This window comes from Cnephaeus nilssonii (assembly GCF_951640355.1).
Source record: "Cnephaeus nilssonii genome assembly, chromosome: 2".
Classification (NCBI taxonomy): domain Eukaryota; kingdom Metazoa; phylum Chordata; class Mammalia; order Chiroptera; family Vespertilionidae; genus Cnephaeus; species Cnephaeus nilssonii.
This window is the reverse complement of record NC_137073.1, coordinates 48,393,800-48,406,592: the sequence shown is the minus strand read 5'-3', so window position 1 is coordinate 48,406,592 and position 12,793 is coordinate 48,393,800. Positions and strand designations below refer to the sequence as shown.

Here is a 12,793-nt window from a genome sequence, read left to right as displayed (position 1 = left end):
TCCATCCATGTTGTTGCAAATGGTAAGATTTAATTCTTTTTTATGGCTCAGTAATATTCTAGTATGTATATGTATCACAACCTCTTTATCCACTTATTTATTGATGCACACTTGGGTTGCTTCCATATCTTGGCTATCACAATAATGTTGCAATAAACATAGGGGTGTACATATCTTTTCAAGTAAGTGTTTTGGGTTTCTTTGGATATATGCCCAGAAGTGGAATTGCTGGGTCATAGGGTTTGCCATATATGGCCTTTACATATGAGAGTTCCCTTTTCTCCACATCCTTGCCAATACTTGTTTTTTGTTGATTTATTGATGATAGACATTCTGTTAGGTGTGAGGTGATATCTCATTGTGGTTTTAATTTGTAGTTCTCTGATGTTTAATAATATTGTGCTTCTTTTCATATGTCTGTTGGCCATCTGTATGTTCTCTTTGGAGAAGTGTCTATTCAGGTCCTTTGCTTATTTTTTTTTTAACTGGATTGTTTGTTTATTTTGTGTTGGGTTGTATGAGTTCTTTATAAATTTTGGATATTGACCCCTTATTGGATGTATCATTGCTAAATATATTCTTCCATTTGTCTTTTCATTTTGTTGTTGTTTTCCTTTGCTGTCATTCAATTGTCTTTCAGCCCCAGGAGAGAAATACTCTAATCGGGCCTTAACAAATGATTAAACTGAGGCTTAGAAAGGTTAAATAATATTTCTGAGATCACAGAATTAGTCTGTGGTAGATGTCAGAGTGGAATCTAGATCTATTCTAGAGTCTAGAGCACAAGCTCTTGAGCATTGTACCATATTGCTTTCTATGATATCACTTCTGTTGAGAGAACCTAAAAGGGAATAAAATACTTCTAGCTTTCGGAAGAAGTTCAAAAGTAATTTTTAAAGACGATTTACACAAATTCCAATGCAATGTGAGCTTGGTTAACGGATAATACATCAACATGTATAAAATGCCTGAGTGGAACAACAGAAGGTAGGGCCCACTTGTAAGAAAGGGAGTTAAGATTCTAAATAAGTTTTAAGATCAGCAGGGCATGAATTTATGACAACCTTACCTAGAATTAGACAATTCTAGGATTTTTGTCTATAGACAAAGCTCTTGTCTAAGTCAGAAGAGAATTTCAGAAATGCATAGTTTTCAGCAAGTGTTTAGAATTCTTTCAAAAATAGGTACAGTCGAAGTTTCTAGAGCTCTTTTTTTAATTCTGACTTTGCTCCAATTTGTCTTTCCTTACCAATTTCCCTTCCTCCTTTTCCATGGCTAAATTTCACATTTTCATATCACAGGTTAATATTTAATTCATGTACTTGCCCCTCCTGAGGATCCATGGAATATTATTAGTTATTCATGGAGTAATTTTTACTAGCGTGGGTGGTTGTCTTGTAATAATCATACAAGGTTGAAATTATTTTAATTTGTTTGTAGATGACAAACTGATGCTGAGAGGGATTAAGTATCTTGCTCAAAGCCACTTAGATAGTAAGTGGTCAAGCCAAAAATTAAATCCAAGTTTTTCTGTCTCCAAAACATGTGTGTGTTTCCTAGGAGTCATACTACATTATATTCTGAGCAGGTGGTTGATATTTAAAAAGGATGAACAAACGCTGCCCACCCAGAAATAACTCCACCACTCAATAGTTATTGTGCTTTAAATCATTCGAGATGCACCCCTTTTGGATTGTTCCCTTGTTGGATGTTCTTTCCTTGAAGTGTTTAAGTTAATAATTGTTCTTTATTTTTTAGACCTTGACACAGTACTTTAATGTACATTAAATTAAATGTAGGGATACTTTTAGCTGCTCAAATAATAGGAAAGCTAACTAACAAGGTCTTTAAAAAAATAGGGTAAGTGGTTGTTGCTGGCTCAGTTGACTTAAGATATCACGCTGGAATTACTGTGATTCTTTTGCACTTTTTCTCATGGTCACAATGTAGCTAGCTGCTACAGACTCAGGCATCCCCTCTGTTAAAGTTTGGAGGAAAGGAAGGAAGAGGGCTATGCTAGCCAGATGTATTTTTTTTTTTTATCCAAAGAAGCAAAGACATTCTAATTAGTTCTTCAGCAACCTTTTGTTTATGACTTCCAGTCTGAATTGAAGTACATGGCTACACATACCTGCAAAAGACTCTGAGAAAGGCGATATTTCTGTAGTGGAGATGGGCAAGAGAGATGAGGGATGGGAATTAGGTTAGAGAGTTAACAAGTGTTGTCCACAACATATGGTATGTGTACATCATTGTAATTACTTTCAGAGACAGCAAATGTCATTTCTATTTTATAGATGATGGAAATAAGGCCCATGAAGTTTAAATGACCTCTCAAGGTCATATAACAAGCTAGACTATCTGGAATCTGATCCTTGGTTTTCTGCATTCCAGGCCAGGGGAGAGGTCAGGGGAGGCTACATCATAGAATGGTATGTGGTGCCTTCCCCTCATTTTCCCTTTTCTTTATTAAAATATTTATTTTCTCACATGGCTCCAAAATTAAAAAGCATTAGATATTATATAAATAAAAGTCTCTTTTTTATTTCTGATCCCCAGCCACTGAGTTCCCCTCCCCTAAGTAGCACTTATCATTAATTTCTAGAATATTTTTTCAGAGATACTTTATGCACATTAACATACAAATGTATGTCTATCTCTTAACAAAACTACACAAGTAGTGGCATATAGTTTGTTTGTTATTGTGTTGTTGTTTTTTTTTACTCAGTTACTGACTAGACCACTTTCTTTAATAGTACACATTTTTTCTCTTTTTTAGTGGTCTAATTTGTTTAACCCCTTTCCCTATTAGTGGATAGTTAGAGTTCTTCACCCAAGGAACAGTTAGCTATCCAGAGATGAATACTTTACTGCACTAATTTTTGAAATTCTCCTCCTTAGACACAGAAAATTCTCAGGACAGGGTGAGTGCACAGGGTTGCTGGAATGGGCAAGAGGCTCTACAAGCAGAGAGGCTATAGGATGTGTGGTGAGGGGATGACAGACAAACAGCTCTGCTTTTTTCCTCCCAGTTTTGCTCAGAACTGGACAGTCAGTATGAATTCTAAACATAGCCTTCCTGTTCCACCCTCCTCCCCACCCCCATAATTCTGTGCTGATGGTCTTAGAGGAAATCCCTGTGAGACCATTGAAAAGTCTTCTCTCTTCCCCTGTTTGTCCTTTGACCTAGTCTGTGACGGAGGTCTAAGTTCTTTGTTGATTGAGTCTTGGCAATGCCTTAATTAAGAAAAACCTCATTCTTTGGCTTGCCTCTTTAGTGGCTTTTTCATTCTCTTTCATCCAAAAGCTGATTTCTAAGGAAAGAGCCTCTTTTTTGGGTGCATACATTTCTGTGAATTTTCTTTTAAACCATTATTCCCCAAATATCCTAGAACTCAACTTGGAGGTTCAGAGTCCTGAGTTATAGAGTTAAGGCAACCACTGTGAGAAAAAAGGGTGGGCTCCAGGTACCATTCCATGGTGTAGCCTCCCCGACCCCTTTTCTGCTTTTCCTCAGCATCTTCTTCACTCCTCTGTTACAGCAATTTCCACAGGCACTGTGATCATTCATCTATACTTATCTTCTTCACTGCACACTAGGAGGTTTTCTTCAACTTTGTATCTATAGAACCTTACAAATAGAAGCATGCAACAACTAAGTGAAATAAAAAAGGGCTCCATTTTCTTGAATATTTGGTTTAAACGTTAACCAAGAAATTATATTTATTTTTGTTCTTTGTGTTGAAACAGTTATGTAATGTAATGGTTCAAGGTTTTGCTTTAGTAAGCAGAATATTTTAGATACAAATTGGACTCAACATGTTTGGTCCTGTGGGTTGTCCTTATGAATGTCAGTTATTTCTTTCTAGTTTTGTAGTTTTGTACATTTTGGACTATTTGTTGGGATGAATTTGAATGTCTAATGATCTCATTCATTCTAATTTTTTCTTCCTCTCTTTTTTGCAATTATTTTCTCTTATATTTATTATTAGCATATTTATTACTAACTTAGTTATTATTAACTTATTTATTCACATGGTTACAAAATTTAAAAGTAATAAAGATAATATAATTAAAAGTCTTCCATTCATTTCTGATCCCCACTCAGTTTATCACCCCTAAGCAAAACTTGTCATTAATTTCTAGTATATTCTTTCAGAGATATCTTATACATGTACAAATACAAATATATTTCTTCCCCTAAGAAGATTTCTGCACTAATTTTTAAATTACTTTACTGCATTAATACTTACTAGACCACTTTCTTTAATAGTACGTAACAATTTTCCTCATGTTTTTTTTTAATGGTCATTTTGTGGATGTCCCTAATTTGTTTAACCCCTTTCCCTATTAGTGGATATTTAGATTATTTCTAGTCTTTTGGTAATATGCAAGCAATGCTGTAACAAATGATCACATAGGTTCACGATTAGAGGTGCAAATATATCAGTAAGACAAATTTCACGTAAGGGAGTGTAACTGCATGGTCAAAGAGGATGTGCATTTATAACCTGATAAATTGTCCTACCGACTTATATTTCTACCTACAATATGTGAAAGTAACTGTTTCCCTATACCTTCACTAGCATATGTACTATAAAAGTTTTAGGTCTTTTTCAATATGACAGGTCAAGAAAAATGGATCTCATTTTTCTCATGGCTGAGCTTTCTTAAAGAGCCATTTTTAGTTCCTTTTTCATTAACTGCTCACTTTTCAGGTGCACTGCCCACCTTTCTTAAGGATTTGTAGGAACTTTGATCTATTAGGGAAATTAGACCTCTGTAGTAACAGTTGTGAACATTTTCTCCAAAGTTTGGTGTTTGTCTTTTTATTCTCTTTACTATACTTTTGGCCAGGTGCAGAACACAAAAGCTTAATGTAGTCAAATGTATCACTGTTTTCTTTTAAAGCCCTATTTTGTTTTGTTTTTGTCAATTAAATGGCCTTCCTTTTTGTAAACTTACAAAGTTTTATATGATTTCTCTTAATATGTTGGTCGATTTATTTTCATATCTAAATCTTCATTCACCTAGAATTTTTCTTGACATATTGATATGAGACAGCACTTCAACTTTATATTTGTCCAGATGGTTACTTAGTTGTCTCCAAGTTATTTTTTAATAAATTGTGTTTCCCCACTGATTTGATTGTCTACCTTTATAATAGTATGAAATTCCTAGTGTATTTGGTTTATTTTGGACTTCCTACTCTGGACTCTCCATTATTTTATGTGCCAGTTCACTTAGCTTTAATTATTAATTTGTTTCATAATTTATACAGGCTGTTTCTCCCTTATTACTCTTCTTTTTTGGACTTTTCCTGGTTATTCTACCTATGCTTACTTTCTTAATCAGTTATTTTATTTAGTATGTGTTTTTTTCAGCTACAGTTTGCATTTAATATTATTTTATATTACTTTCAGGTGTACAGCATAATGGTTAGACATGTATATAATTTATGACTGATCTCCTAATAAGTCTAGTACCCATCTGGTAATAACTAATGCATAGTTATTACAATATTATTAACTATATTTCATATGCTGCACTTCATAACCTGTGACTATTTTGTAACTACCCATTTGTACTTCTTAATGCCTTCATTTTTTTTCAACTAGCCCCTCAACCCTCTCCCATCTGACAAGCATCAGATTGCTCTCTGCATCTATCAGTATGAGTTTGTTTATGTTTTGTTTGTTTGCTTATTTTGTTCTTTAGATTCCACATATAAGTGAAATCATATGGTATTTGCTTTCTCTGTCTGACTTATTTCATTTAGCATGATACTCTCTAGGTCCATCTCTGCTGTCACAAATAGTAAGATTTCATTCATTTTTATGGCTAACAGTCTGTTGTTATATATGTACCAAATCTTCTTTATTCTTGACTATTCTAAATAATGCTTCAGTGAACATAGGGGTGTATATATCTTTTCAAATTAGTGTTTTGGGTTTTTTTGGATAAATACCCCAAAGTGGAATTGCTGGGACATACAGTAGCTCTGTTTTTAATTTTTGGAGGAACCTTCATATTGTTTCCCATAGTGAATGCACCAGTTTACAGTCCCACCAACAATGCATGAGGGTTTCCTTTTCTCCACATCCTTGCCAATCCTTGTTGCTTGTTGATTTATCAATGGTAGCGATTCTGGCAAGTGTGACGAGATATTTCGTGTGGTTTCACTCTTCATTTCTCTGATGATTAGTGACATTGAGCATCTTTTCATATGTCTATTGGCCATATGTATGTCATTCAGTGTGTAGTTTTTAAGAACCACTTTTGTGCTGAGCACTGCCCTGGATTCTACTAGAAAGGAAAACCAATATGTATAAGACACTATTCCAGATCAGACCACAAAGCTTACAGCCTCATCGAGGAGGAAAAGCACATGTAGAAAGTGGCCAGGGCTTCTGCAGCGGAGATCTTCGCTCTCCCAGGCTGGCTGAGCAGAGGTTTCCACACCAGCAGTTGATCTGATCATGTGGCTGTACTCCTCCCACTAAACTCCAGACCCCCTCCCTTCCTGCTGATCACTCTCACTGCCCATTCGTCTTGGACAACAAGCTTGAAGTATGTGTTGGGTATCTGAGCAAATATCAAACAGCTGCACTGAAAAGTTCAAGTTGTGATGGGATATATGCTGAGGGCACATTCTGTTTTACTGCAAGTTACTTTAGTCCTTTGGCAAAACCATTAACCATAGCTCAAGAATTATAGTAGATTAAACACACTGCCATGCTTTCACTCTACAATCTTTCTTCTCTTAGCAACATCAAAGTGAAAAATGAATATAGAGATGTGTTAATATCTGTCATGCCAATTATTTTAACTCCCCAAGTCATCATAAAACAGATCATATGTAGTATATTGGTCATGTAGAATATAATAGGAATATTTTTATAGTTAGATTTTAATACTTGACTTGGAACCAGTTTTAGATAACTATGATGTTTAAAATGTTTTCATTTTCTATATAGAATATCAAGTGCATTAACATATCTCTACATCTAGTAAATATTATTATACAGTTTGAATAACAGCCCTCTCCCTTGACCCCCAGGACAAAACTTTCTTTTCTTCCTACTTTACAGACTGGCTTGGCCTTCCCATTCCCTCCACATTTGGGGTTCCACAGCACTTGGCCATTTTTTCTTTGAATCTCATAAAACTACCTAAATACTGAAGCCTTCCAAATTTATTTCAATAGTTCAGACTTCTCCTCTGAATACTGGTATATATTGCTGCCTACATGGCATCTATACTCAGATGACAGAAGCTAAAATTGAACCTTTCTTTCCTCTCTCCCATCCCTTCCCCCCACACCAACTCATTGTACTCAGGAAATGGCAAAGTCACCCGCTGTGTTTCTCCCAGTAGAAACTCAGTTTTGTATGGTTCTTACCTTTTTTAAAATCACTTCCACTTTAGAGCTTCCATCAGAAAGTTCTAGCAAGATCTCCAAACTACTATCTCTAGTGAACCCACTATTTCCATTTCTATCGCTACCCTACCCCCTTATCCAGGTCATGGGGACACTAACTGCAACCAATCAGATGCATTAGAACTTCCTAACATCTCATTCCTCGTGTGCTCTGGTTTCCCCATAGCAATAAGGATAAGCCATGTAAGCTATAAGTCAGATGGCATGATTATACCCTTCACTGGGTTCCCGTTGCACATGGAATGAAATCAGTCTTTATACCATTGCGAACAAGGTCCTGAATGTTTTGTCCATATTGTCCCTTCAGTTTCATCTCCTTTCACTCTGCCCCTGGATGATTAAGTTTCAAGCACTCTGGTGCTGTTTTTTTTTTCCTTAGCATGTAAGCTTTTACAATGCCCATGGCCTTTACATGTGCTAGCTCCTCTGCCTAACATGTTCTTCTCCTGGCTCTTTAGATGGCTGGCTCTTCTCATGACCTGTCCAGGTCTCATCTTAAATGGTACTTCTCCAGATGCTTTCCCTGATGACCACATCTGCTGTCACCTCTAATTTATTGTTCTGTATTTCATCTTTTGTTTGTTTCCTTTATAGCAGCGTCTACAGACATAATTACTTTATTAAATTGCTCTAAGTCTGCTTTCTTGACTTTGTCTTCTCTGATGGTAAAGTTAGTTTCATGAAGCTGATACTCCGTTGGCTGTAAATCCTATTGTATGCCTAGAACATAGCCCAGTGCCTAGCACATAGTGACTATGCAGTATAATGCGTATTTAGTAAATAAATGAATAAACAAAGGCATAAGCAGCAATTAAGAATGGGGATTATGTGAAGAGTAGAAGAAAATATTTCTTTCTTAACTTTAGCATTGAAATATATATATATAATGTGGTAAAATTATTACAGGTGTTGATGAAATCTCTGATAGAATTAAGCCACTGTGTAATAGTAAAATTTTTTGGGGGGGAAGATACTGAAGAAGAATTCTATTGGACTTCCAGTGGAATTGCAAAATTATGCTGCTGCAGTGACTTAGCATTTAGTAAGATGTGTTCCCTACAAATTTTAAAAATGTCATATATTTATTTCACTTGTGTTATGCTTTAGGATTCTTTTCTTCCATGAGCATTTTTATTGATTGATTAATTAATTGGTTGGTTGATTGATGAGAGAGAAGGAAAAAGAGAGAAACATCCATTTGTTGTTCCACTTATGCATTCATTGGTTGTTTCTTGGATGTGCCCTGACAAAGGATCAAATTTGAAACCTTGTTTTATCGGGAAGACCAACTGAGCTACCTGGCCAGGGCCTTCTGTGAGCATATTTAATTCACATTAGGGCCTATCCAGTGATCAGGATACTCAATATTAAATGAGAAATAGTAAGGCAGTTTCTTTAATAAACATTTACCTCTACTAAGTGGACATGACTCCTGTCTTCAACGAGCCTCACAGTCAAGTAGGGGTAACATACTTACAAAGAAATCCTTATTGTCCTCTGTGACAGCAGCTATAAGAGATATATACAGGGGCTTGGTAGAACAAAAGAGGGGATTTTTAGATTTGGCTGTGGCCTGGACAGTGTCCTAAAGGAGCTGACTTTGGAGTTTTGTTTGAAAGATGTTCCAGTCCATAGGATTATATGTACAAAGACTTAGAAACATGATTAGGGTGGTGTGCTCCAGAATCTGCAACCAGAGGGAAATGCAAGTGGAGTCATAGGCAATGAGGTTAAAGAGATAATCCAACTGGATTGTGGAATGGGAGCCTTTGAATGGTTTTAATATTGACAGCCATGGAATTATGTAATTCCACATTTGAAAAGGGTTATTAGAGGATGGAGGGTAGCTTCCAGTAGGAGGAATGTGATAGTGGGGATAGAAGGCATGAAGAGATCACTCAGGAGAGTAGAGAGGAGTCAGAGATGGACCTCAGTAGAGAAGGGGCACTTAGTTGGGGAGGAGGAAGGTGGTTTTCAGGGAAACTGAGATGGAGCCTTCAGAGTGCCAGCAGATGGAAAAAAGTAATATGTCACACAAGCTAAGAGAAGGTATCTTTTTTAGGAAGGAAGGAGTAATATCAAGTAAGATAAAAATTAAGCTGAAGGAGTGACTTCGTAATTAAGGTGTCTTTAACAACCTCTATAAGAGTAGTCTTGGTAGAGTGATGGGGCAAAAGCCACTTCAGGGTCTTGGGAGGATAAAAGAGAATTCAGGCCCTGACAGGTCTGGCTTGGTTGGTGGGCGTTGTCCCACGCACCAAAGGGTTGCCTTTGATTCCTGATCAGGGTTCAGGCCCAGGTTGTGGGCTCCATCTCCAGTACCCACCTGGCCCCATACATATTACAATATTATGCATGAGGCAGCCAATTGATGATGTTTTGCTATCACATCTATGTTTCTCTCTCTCCCTCCCTCTCCCTTCTCTCTCTTTAAAAATAAATTAAAAATATTTTTAAAAAAAGAATTCAGAAAATCATTACCACCTAGATCATACATAGAGCCAATAGAGGTTCTTCTTTGTTTGAGAGTCTCTGTTTCCAGTGAACAGTAGAGATTTGAACTTGCTTGTAGTCTGCTGAGAGAGAGAAGAAGACAGAAACTAGACAAAATAGAAACAGCTCATAGATACAGAGAACAGACTGGTGGTTTTCAGAGGGGAGGGGCATTGTGGGGCTGTGTGAAAAAAGGTGAAGGGATTAAGAAGTACAAATCGATAGCTACAGAATAGCCTAGGGGATGTAAAGTACAACATAGGGAACATAGTCAATAATATTGTTATATGTATGGGGCCAGGTAGGTACTTAAAATATCGGGGACCACTCTGTAAAGTACAAGACTGTCTAACCACTCTATTGTACATCTGAAACTAGTACAGATTAATACTGAATATCAACTGTAATTGAAAAAAAAAAGAAAATAGTCTCTCTCACTACAGGAGAATTAGATTTTGGCGTAAAATTGCTTTAGACAGGTAGAGCAAGAGAAAAGGGAAATATGGAGAGAAAGGTGAAATGTAGGTAAGTTTGCAGCTGAAGTATAAAATAGAGGATATTTCTGATATTGGGGAGAAAGTGTGCTGGGAGAACAAGGGACAAAGATAGCCCTTGGGAAGAAAGCTGATTGTTTGAAGCAGATGCTATGGAGACAAGGAAAAGATCACAGGAAAAGATGAGGAGGGTTCAGCTGTGCTTGAAGGCATGGGCATGTGGTGGCCCCAGTCCACCCGAAGCAGCGTGGGCATCAGGTCCCACTTTTGGAGGTTACGTGGGCAGGCCCACCAGAAGGTCTAGCGGGTAGAGGCTGCCAGGGAGATAACAGTTGAAGTGATGGGAATGAATAGAGAACCAGCCTAGTCAGGGAACTAAGCAGAGGGGACAATGAACGGGGCCCTGAAAAGAGAAAGTAGAGTGAGGTCAGAGGAGCCAGCGCACCGTGAATGATCGAAGGTGGGCCAGTCCCGGAATTGTACATCTAAATTGGAGTTGCTTTCCAAGTCACCTGGGAAAGTACTTATTCTGCATTTATGCTGCTGTTGCCCAAGATGGTGTTGAGAAGTCTTGGAATTGAGCTCAGAATCTGCGGCACAGCTTTTGATTATCTGGAGTGTTGATTCTTAGCCCCTTTGGGGGCGGATTTGATTTTTGCCAAGTCATTCAGAGCTAAGTTCAGTGAAGAAAGTAGACAATCAAACTGGGTAATACCATTTTCAGTAGAAATGGAAATATAGATCTAAGTAACAATACTGGTTTCTTTCTGTGATTTGTAACAGAACCTAAGAACAATTTCCGAAGAGAGCGGGTACCACATTTTTGGAACATGTGTATAAAGCCTCGCAAAGGAACTAGTTTGAGGGACACATTATTTTGGATATAAACATCTTAGGAGATTTGGGGACCACATTTCTTCAGAGTTACACAGTACTCAGTAAATTACTGACTGATAAGAAGTTTAGAAGGCTCCTGCCATTGCATCTATACAATATTTTGTATAAATTATTGAAATCCTTTATGCCGATATGATATTCAAAGTAGAGACATTGAAAAGGAATATTTCATAGCCAGCTTGGGATGCTTTATTTATGATCTATTTCTTTACTGGACACTGGAAAAAAACATAATTTTTGTTATCTATTAGCATCTGTCAAACACTTTAAGGTCCCTACATGAAAAGTTATGATAAAGGCATACCTATAAGCCATTATGTTGTCATAACTTAATTTGTTAAAACTTGGATATGTTTCTGAGAGATTTTGCTAGTTTTCATCTTCTTGAGATACTAGAAAAGAGGAGTAATTTTGTCCTCAGATGTCTGCCCTTACAGAGTAACACTGATGGCAGTGTTTAATGACAGCATGAGAAATAACTACGAGCTGCGGAAAAATTCACCTAGAATGGGAATTTGCAATCATCTAAAATGGGGGGGGGGGGTACTTTCCTGACTCTAGAGGAACAGAACATAGAATCCAGCCCTAGGGGAAACCTGCTTTCCCAACCTTTAAGGTTTAATTCCCTGAGAACGCTCGGTTCTTATTTGGGTTGCTTTCATCTCATGCTTTCTATTTAAGCTGGCTACTTACCAGAAGGCAAAAAAAAAATATGTCATCTTTCTTAGTGGGGGAGCACTATCGGCATTCTGGCCAAACAGGTCTTTCTGGTGCGTGGGACTCCCAGAATTTGGCAGCATGGTTGGCACCCTTGGCTTCCTGATGCTAAATACCAGTAGCCCCCACAAAGTCATTGTGGCCGTCAGAAATGTCACCACACGTTTGCAAATGCTTCTGGTTGTTCATGGACTCCTAGAGCATGGTGGACTTGTTTAGTGAAAAGACAGGGAAGCCAGGAAACATTCATTCGCTCTCTCTCTCTCTCTCTCTCTCTCTCTCTCTCTCTCTCTCTCTCTCTCCCTCCCTCCCTCCCTCCCTCCCTCCCTCCCTCCCTCCCTCCCTCCTTCCCTCTCCATCTGTCTATATATCTAATCTATCCATCCATCTATCTGTCTCCTTTTTCTTTCTTTTTTAAAAATTTTCTTTCATCGTGGTGTGAGGAATGACAGAAATAGGAAAAAAATGAATATTTATTAAAGAAAGAAAGATTGAAAACAAATAATCCCAGATGACAGAAATAGGAAAAAAAGGAATATTTATTAAAGAAAGAAAGATTGAAAACAAATAATCCCAGGGAAGGCTAAGGGAGAGCAGAAGAGATAGAACATATAGCAGGGTGAGGATACTGGAAGAAAGGCTTCTGCCACATTCGACTGTAGTCTCTTGTGATTTTCTCTCTGAAGCCAAGAATAAGATTTCCTGTAAGAACGCTCATGTGTAGTTGCATTATAGGGTATAACTGATTGCA

The 12,793-nt window shown here is 37.4% G+C and overlaps 1 protein-coding gene across 2 annotated transcripts in view; it reads left to right on the top strand.

Moving 5' to 3' along the window:
- KCNN2 (potassium calcium-activated channel subfamily N member 2) overlaps positions 1-12,793 on the top strand; it is a 366,279-nt gene that overhangs the window by 254,527 nt on the left and 98,959 nt on the right. The gene's annotated exons all lie outside the window — the stretch shown is intronic.